Genomic DNA, 10,279 nt, shown 5'->3' on the forward strand with positions numbered 1-10,279 from the left:
TTGTATTACATTTCAGAAAACATGTAGGCCTATATTAATTTATTAAAATCATAGCAAAATAAAAGCATGTTTTGGCCTTCCATGATTTATATTTTAATTTGTATTTTTATTGTTATTAAAAAAAATTAATATCGATGTTCTAGTCAACAAAAAAACATGAAAATGGAAGACTGATATAATAGGCCATTTTCAGTTTTAATAAAATTAATCATTTCCGTAGAAAAAAAGCAAAACAAATTTAATGTTATCACTTCAAACAAAGACAAAATAAATGGGTAAAAAACAGACGGCATGTAATCTTTTTTAAAACTATTTTTTTCTTTAAAGTAATTTTTTTTCGATCGAATTTTTGATCAAAGTGAATAACTATTATGTGACAATAAAATGGTATACTTATAAAAAAAAATAGTAAAAATTATGATTTCAGGTGGACAATACATCTTTAACAATATATTATTAAATTGTCATATTTTAAAAATAAATTAATATTAATTTATTTGTCAGATGCAACAACGGAATTACAATCACAACATATCCCAACGACGGTAGATGGTAAGTCAACATATAAATGCAAACTATAAAAACAATAATCGGAATATTGGCTTTTTGTGGATAAAAACTTCAAGTGACTGATACCTAATGGCCAATTTCTTACGTTGAACCATTATAGAAACATAGAATAATTATATAAATAAACGTATAATATTAATGACAAGGATGGCAAGGGAAATAAAACCATAGACTAGAATCCCTTAACATGTTACTCAGTCACTTTAAATTGCATTATTGCCAAATTAAGAAAAATGTAGGATTATTTTGAAGTAATACAAATTTATTTCTTAAATACAATCTATTTGGATACACTTTACTTAATCCAAATTCCTTCACTTGCACTGATGAAGGGCTAGTGTTGTCCGAAAGCTCTGCTAACTTTTCTTGCTGTTTTACTTTATCGTTTTGATTTAGCTTTTCGCTTTTTTTTTGTATCTCCATTGAGATCCAGTCACTGATATCCACAGAATTGTCATTTTTTCAGTAATTTGCCTTTGGATTTAAATACAATGTTTATATATTTACTTTAAGAATGAATACATTTCAATATTTTTCAATATTAAAGTAATGTCTAAGTACTAACTAAAGTTTTTCTGTTTTTTAAAAGGTATAGATTATTTTGAAAATATTTTTCTGAATGTGAGCGATGTTATTAACATAACTTCTCCAAATTACCCCGACAACCACGATAACTACCACAACTGCGAATGGATCGTAGGAAGTCCACAGAATACAGGAATTCTACTCACGTTTTATGACTTAGAGCTAGAAAGCTGTTGTGACTTTCTGATAATCACTTATTTCAACGGCAGTGGTAACAATGAAGTGACTGAATTTTTCACAGGACAAAGTATAGACAAGCATATTCTTGCTACAGCTTACGTAAATATTACATTTAAAACGGATTTGTCAGTTGTTAACAGAGGGTTTGCTTTAGGACTGAAGGTTGTAGGTATGTTTGCATCGGCTACTTTACAAACCTCTTAAAAGTGCATTGTATTAATGGTTGACATACCATGTTTCATATTAAAAAAATTAAATTATATTACAGAGAATAATAAATTGTCTAAGAAGCAATAATAAGTGCAGATGTCGCATCTTCAAAGGACATCTGCGATAGGCTATATTGAAAAAACTGAGCTTAATAACAATTCATTTTTTAGTGTGTAATAAGACAATATAAAGCAAACAAAGATAAAATGTTCTGTATTTTAAAATCACAGTGCAACTACAGTTAACACATTTTATTGAATTTTAATAGGCCTATGTTTTTGCTTATAATTTTTATCGTGTTTTGAACTTTGGAAAATAAGACAATAATGTTTAGACATTATATACGTAATATTGTTAGCTGGTTGTTCGATTAAATTGATAACACGTGAGTGAAAATCATAAATATTAACTATCATACTATATTTTAGTTAATGCTGAAATAGATACAGATTTCCAAAATGGGTTTGGTAGCTGGACTCAAGAAAATGGTGATGATTTTGATTGGACATACATGCCTTGGGGGGCTACGTCATCATCTAACACTGGACCAACAAACGGTCATTCAGGTTATGCAGGTAAGTTATCTACACAAAAATAACGGTTTAATTTTATTTGTTATCGAATAGGCCTAATAATATACATTGGTATAATATACCGACGTAGTTTGAAAAAGCTAATACCCAATAATAAAATTACTAATAGTTCTTGTTTATTTTCATGTTTATAGCTGACCATTATGTTTACATTGAAACCTCATCTCCCATAAGTAGTGGTATGAAAGCTCGCCTAAGAAGTCCATTGCTTCCACAAAGGCAAAATCTTACCTTATCATTTTACTACCACATGTACGGAATTACAATTGGAACACTCAACGTTTACAAAACAACATACTTGGGTGATGAACTTCTATGGTCTAGAAATGGTAACCAAGGAAATGTATGGCATCATGGTGTTGTGAAATTTGAGCATACTGGTTATGAAAACAATTACATCGTCTTTGAAGGCATTTCGGGAGGTTCATTCACTAGTGATATTGCAATAGATGATATTTATATTGTTGGTATGTAAAGCACAAGGTTGTTGTAAATTCCTAATTCTTGGAAGAAAAAATATTCTCTAACTGGACAGAGAATATTATTAAAATTGTCTATCTCAAAAAAAGAATACGTACAGTTACATGTGCCTTTATATTAAATTAACCTTTTGGACTTAACATTAGGAGCATACTCCCAGATCGGTAAAATTACTCCATTGATTACCTACATTTAAGTTTCAATATTAACCACCATTTAAGCTGTTTTTTAGTTTTATTCCAAAATTGTTTATAATTACCAAGCTATCTTCTTTGTTTTCTACCCAATACTATCTTCACCCTCTATTCACCAGCCTGTGCCTCCTCCTGTCCACTCAGGCAGCGCTTGCCTGATATATCTATCTATCTTTTTCCAAGTACCTTCACTTGCACTGATGAAGTGCGAATGTTGCCCAAAAGCTCTGCTAACTTTTCTGGCTGTTTTACTGTACCGTTTTGATTTAGCTTTTCGCTTTTTTTTGTATCTCCATTGAGATCCAGCCACTGATACCCACAGCATTGCCATTTTTTCAGTATTTTGCCTTTGGATTTGTATATTAAATTAATGTTATAATTTACAGATTCAATGACTGAATTACAAACGGAGCCTACAATGTTGACGACTGTAGACGGTAAGTAGGCCGACATTGACACAATACGTTGTAATAAAGAAATAGTTCTCCATACAAAAAATTGATACAAGAACTGTAAAAGTTTTACGCATACAATAAATTATAAAAAAACAATACAAAACCGATTTTTTTACACGTACTAAAACTTGTTTACTCCAACAACAAAAAAAGTCCCAATCAATAATTTTTCGGAATGAATTGATCGTAATCATGAACAACACATCTTATAGGCCTATCAGGAAATTACATACAAACATTGGATTGTTTATGTTAACGAATATAACGATACATTGCGTTATGCGCAGCCCTTTTACAATAACAATCAATAATGTTACTCTGATAGTGTTTCGGATATCAAATCATGCACACAGTAATTATTAAAGAAATGGTAACCACCAAAAGAGATAACAAGGCAACAGGAAATAAAAGACACGTCTGGACTGTTTAGTTTCTACCACCATAACACTAGTTTCCGCACCTAAAACACACTCTAAAGAATCCATCGTATCTAAAAAGAATTTCTTTTTGAAAACAGAGAAACACTTTTACTTTAATTTACTTTGTGACAGATTACAATTGAATTATGTAGCCTACTGTCCTCTTTGTATTTATATAAACTTATAGTTTATTTAGATTATCTTCTCTTATTTTTATTAAAATATTATGTGAAAATAAAATGGTATATTATTATTTTTTTTTATTAGTAAAAATTATTATTCCCTGTGGACAATACATTTTAACAATCATATTATATTAAATTATCACATTTTAAAAATAAATTAATATTAATTTATTTGTCAGATGCAACAACGGAATTACAATCACAACATATCCCAGCAACTGTAGATGGTAAGTCAACATACATGCAAACTATAAAAACAATAATCTAAAATTGGAATATTGGGGTTTTGTGGATAAAAAATTCACTGATATCCAATATACTGATGGCCAATTTCTTACGTTTAACCATTATAGAAACATAGAATAATTATATAAGTCAACGTAAAACATTAATGACAATGATGGCAATGAAGATAACACCATTGATTGCAATCTCTTAACATGTTACTCAGTCACTTTAAATTCCATTATTTCCAAATTAAGGCAAATGTAGGATTATTTTGAAGTAATACAAACATATTTCTTAAATACAATGTTTATATATTTACTGTAATAATGAATACATTTTAATATTTTTAAAGTATTAAAGTAATGTTGAAGTACTAACTTTTAAGTTTATCTGTTTTTAAAAGTGATAGACTATATTGACAATATTTTTCTGAATGTGAGCGATGTTATCAACATAACTTCTCCAAATTACCCCGACAACCACGATAACTACCACAACTTCGAATGGATTGTGGAAAGTCCGCAGAATACAGGAATTCTACTCACGATTTATGACTTTGAACTAGAAAGTGGTTACGACTTTCTGATAATAACTTATTTCAACGGCAGTGGTAACAATGAAGTGACTGAATTTTTCACCGGACAAATTAGTATAGACAAGCATATTCTTGCTACAGCATACGTAAATATTACATTTAAAACGGATTTGTCAGTTGTTAACAGAGGATTTGCTCTAGGAGTGAGTGTCATTAACATAGGTATGTTTGCATTTACATTTATATTTGAATTTTTCAAGAGTACATTGAATTTGTTTTAAAACCATGATGCATAATATGTATTTTTGGATTTTTTTTTTTCCAATAAATATTTTAAAATTGTTAATTGAATTCAACATCGTTTTGATAAGAATTGTATTTAAATTTGTGCTTGATTTATATATTTTAATGGTGAATATTGAAGAGAATATTATCAAAATGAATACACTGAATGAATATACATGTTAATGTGAATTCTATAAGGTTTTTGGAGTAAAAAATCTAAAGATATTACTTTGTAGATTCGATGATACGAAATACTAATAGAATAATATATTGATATAATGATACAAATGTATTACATTTAAGTATATGTGTATTAGATGAATAGTATTGTTTAATTTGCAGGTTCGGAAATAGAAACAGAAGTTACTCCGAATACTGTAGATAGTAAGTTAAACTATTCAGTACACCGAATGTGAATGTTAATACTAATAAATAACCCTACACAAATTACACTTAAAAATTGCCAGACATGTATACGATTCAATTATTTTTTTATTATGCAAGCATAATAGAAACACGAATATAAATGCAAAAATAGAAATTAATAGAAATGTTGCTAATGTTCAGATATATAACTCTGCAAGGTAAATCAATGTATCTTAGCAATTGGTTAAATTCGAAATTTCGAACAATAAACGATATCATTATTAATAATGAACTGATAAGATACCAAGAGTTGCTTCTCACGTTGTGTATTAAAGAAAATAGTTTCATAGACTATTTCTAAATTATCAATTACCAAATCAATGGAAACAAGGCCATATACATGGCTGCAGTCGCGTGCTCAAGTTAGTGTTTACGGATCGACTTTTAGAAGAAAAACAAATCTTCGATATTTTATAGACAAATTGTTAAAAATAAGGCCTCCATTCCAATATCTCAGAAAAAGTGAGAATTTGAATTAGGCATTGAGTTAAATTGGCATAAAATATGGTTTAATAAAGTTGTTCGCTCTAAAAATATAGTTAAAGTTTGCCAATTTAATTTCAAGTTGTTGCACAACATTTTAGCATGTAGTGTAAAGCTGAAATTATGGAAGTTGGTCGAAACTGACCTCTGCAAAAAATGTAAAACTGAAATAGAAAATGTAAAACTGAAATAGAAAATGAAAAACATACGATATTTCTTTGTAAAACAATCCAACCAGTCTGGAAAACGGTTGGTTTAATGATTGCAACGAAAAACGCAATTTTCCAGTTGGATAAACATTGTTACAGTGAATACTAACAGCAAACTCATAAATGAATTAATTTCTATTTTCTGTTTTTTAGTACGTTTTGATAGTTAAGAAAATATATCTATGCTCCGCCGTTCCACGAGGAGGTGTAAAAGATAGCATAAAAACCCCATATTAGTAATAATAATGTAAGAAAAGAAGAAAACACACGTTATATGTAAATGTAAATCGTAATTGACACAACATTTAAATTATTAGATTGTTCATAATTTATATTAATTATTGTGCTTGGTAATTAGTTAGTGGTAAAGACATCTACGTCATAGCCAATCAATGATTAATCGTACTTAAAATTGCGCATTTTATTTCCGACCGATGAAATTCCTTCAAAAGCATTCTTTCATATTAGTAATAATAATTACACTTTATTTTTAAGTACTATATATTTTTAATATCATTGATTGTATTATAATAAGATGTGTTTTGTCAAATTAGATGCAATAACCTGTAACTTTGATGTTGACATGTGTGGATGGGATCCGTACCCGTACACTGGTACTATTACTACGCGATGGCAACGTTCGAACGAGACAACAAATGAAAATATAAACCCTGGTCAAGGTAGATTTTTAGATTAGATTAGACAAAATTTAAGCACTATGATATTTACGAATATCAGTCTAAATAAACATATCTCGTCAATTCAGCTTATAATTGAAAATATTATATATTTTAGTCCGTTGAAAAAACACCAAAGTTTTCAAATTAATTATACTCTTTGATCCATTAATTTAATGAAATAGAATTACATCAGCTTGCTTCTTTAACAACATACTAATTTGATTATTTACAGGCGATTACTATGCCTTCATTAAAAAATCTGGATCGTTTTCGTACTTGTATGGATACATGTGGACCACAGAGATACCATCAACTTGGGGTGATTCCTGCATAAGGTTTAACTACTACTTGAGTGGTACGAATGATTATATATATGTTACCCAATATCGTTCTCTCACTACGTGGGTTACAAACAAATATTTCTACTACACAAGTACAGAATGGCAGAAAGGTTACATGACCTTTACCACTAGTACTCCTATCAACCGTTTGCGTTTTTTTGGGCTGACACGTATAAACATGGTTGCCATTAACAATGTTACAATTAGTAGAGGAACATGCGAAGGTAAAACTTTATACTTACTGTAAAACAATTATTCATTAGGCATATTTTGTTCAATGTCATATTATATTATTTTGTTATATAAAGTAGTGCTAATTTGTTGGTTGTCATGTCTGCTCATCTTTCCACAACAATGAATTTATGTTGGTGTAGAATTTTTTTTTTAATAGTTTCACTTATCATTGAATTTCTAAAAAAATCAACCGTAACTCCATGGACCTAAAAGCCTAAATTGGACCCTATCACAACAATTTAACCGTACACTTTCATTTTCCATCATTTACCATGATTAGGTGATAATAAATTGTGTGATTCATTTTATTGATACGTTAGCTGGAACAAGTAGTTCCATTATTGTTGAGGCAATTGCGTTTATCTACATTAATTAAGTGCTTTGGTTGTTTCTACATGCGATAGGGCTTCTACATTAGCAGAAGTGTGCTGAAAATATAGTTGCTTTTACTTCTCCGTGTATTTCAATGAACAAAATCGTATCAAAATATTAATGAATTGAGAAATATTCAAATATAGAACATATAAATGTTTGCTGCATGTCCTACATCTATTCTGATATCCTTCAATCATTACTAACATTCAAATTAATTATTTAAATTTGTCTTGATTCAATAGATTGTGTGAAAAGTATTTATCTAAACACAAGTGATGTTATCAACATAACTTCTCCAAATTACCCTGACAACTACGATAACTCCCACAACTGTGAATGGATCGTAGAAAGTCCGCAGAATACAGGAATTATACTCACGATTTATGACCTGGATCTAGCCTATTTCGACTTGTTGAATATTACTTATGTTGACGTCTTTGGCAATACAGTGACTGAATGGAACAGTAACAACCAGATTCTAGCAAAAACAAACTTGAATATAACATTTGAAAGTGATTCTTACTTTGTTAACAGAGGATTTGCTCTAGGACTGAATGTTATCGACATAGGTAAGTCTATAGTTACTTAATTATTATTTTTTATATTTTTTTGAAATTATTTTTTTTTTATTATGATTAAAAAAATTAATGTGTTTTTCTATACAAAATATATTTTTTGTTTCAATTTTTTTTACAATGTTTTCTAATTGTGATTTAAATTTAACATCTTCTTTGTAGAATGTTCTGGGTTTCTGTGCTTGACTGGAACTCGCACTGGTGTATGTTTAGATAGTTCTTTAGTTTGTGACGGATCCAATGATTGTGGTGATTGGTCTGATGAACTACCAGGTTGCACAGAGCGTGAGTTTAAGTAATTAATTAAAATAAAGGATCAAAAGAAATATATTTGATATAATATATATAAATTGGATTCCGCGAGGTTTAGGGGAACAAGAAGATGTTAATAATTATTTTAAATTATATCAATTACATTCTGATGATCTTAGCCTTTTCTATAAATGCGTGCCTACAAATGCTAGGTACGATATTATCAAAAGTAAGAAGCAGTGACGTCACATTCAAGCTGTAAACTGAACCAATGAAACTGTGATTAATATGTTATAATGATATATTTCTGAAAGCTTATCTAAATTCAGGCAATTTCTTTAATTTGCAGATGCAACAACAGAATTACAAACAGAACCTAATATCATTACAACTATGTATGGTAAATACAATACTTCAATAAATTGTAAATGATGGACTAATATATTATAAAACAGATTTATTTTTCATAAATAAATGTAAAATGGATGTGAATTGCAACAAAAACACTGTATCAACTAGCTCTACTACTCAGACTGCCCCTTATAATTTGCCAGTTTTCTAAATTAATAGTTACTTGGCCGGAAACGGTATAAAAAAGAGTTTGTTTAAATAAGTAGGCCTATTGTAAAAAAAGTAATTAATATACAGATGCAACAACAGAATTCCAAACAGAGACTAATATTCCAACCTCAAAAGATGGTAAGTAAAGTACATGCAAATATTAATTAACGGATTCAACCATTCTTTTATAACTAACCGCTCACATTGTGTAAGAATAAGTATAAAGAAAAGAAGAAAAAACACGTTATAGTAAAGGTTGGTAAATGTAAATCGTAATTGACACAGTTAAATAATTTAAGTAATCAGATTGTTCATAAGTTATATTATTTATTGTAGTGTTTGGTAATTTGGTTAGACATCTGCGTCATAGCCAATAAATGCTTAATCGTACTTAAACATTGGACATTTTATTTCCGACCGATGCAATTCCTTCAAAATCATTTTTCCATATTTTAGTAATATACAATTACACTTTAATTTTAAGTACTATATATTTTAAATATCATTGATTGTATTATAATAAGATGTGTTTTGTCAAATTAGATACAATAACCTGTAACTTTGATGTTGACATGTGTGCATGGGATCCGTACCCGTACAGTGGTACTTATTATACACGATGGCAACGTTCGAACGAGACAACGAATGATAGTATAACCCCTGGTCCAGGTAGATGTGTTCAATATATTGTACAGTAGATGATATAGATAACCTAATTTCTTTCTGTTTTTTCTCTCAGCGCTCTGGGACAATCTTTTGATTGTATAAGCGCTTTATAAATCGAACAACATTAAATCGAACAATATTAATTATAAATATAATTCACTTGGACACTGAGGTTTGACACAATGTAAGCACTTTGTTATAATATCTTGGAATCTCAGTCTAAATAAAAATAATACAAGTCAATTTTACTTATAACATGACTTGAATACTTTTTTTCTTTGAATTTATATGCAAGTTTTTCTATAATATTTTACCATAATGTTATTACATTGTGGAAATAAATCAAAATAAATGTAGAAAAAACAGAAAATACATTTTACTACGTTGAAATAATACGAAAGTGTTCAATTTAATTATACTCTTTGATCCATTTAATAAAATAGAATTACATCAGCTTGCTTCTTTTACAACATACAAATTTGCTTTATTTACAGGCGATTACTATGCATTCATTAAAAATTCTGGATCTCGGTCGTTCGTATATGGAAGTATGTGGAC

The 10,279-nt window shown here is 29.2% G+C and overlaps 1 long non-coding RNA gene across 1 annotated transcript; it reads left to right on the plus strand.

Moving 5' to 3' along the window:
• The first annotated feature begins 8,474 nt into the window (after positions 1-8,474).
• On the plus strand, positions 8,475-9,190 carry LOC144840241 (uncharacterized). The gene is made up of 3 exons (XR_013611881.1): positions 8,475-8,527; positions 8,844-8,894; positions 9,143-9,190. It is a non-coding gene; the product is annotated as an uncharacterized LOC144840241 (long non-coding RNA).
• The last annotated feature ends 1,089 nt before the right edge of the window (positions 9,191-10,279 follow it).

Source organism: Antedon bifida, chromosome 4 (assembly GCF_963402885.1).
Source record: "Antedon bifida chromosome 4, ecAntBifi1.1, whole genome shotgun sequence".
NCBI lineage: Eukaryota > Metazoa > Echinodermata > Crinoidea > Comatulida > Antedonidae > Antedon > Antedon bifida.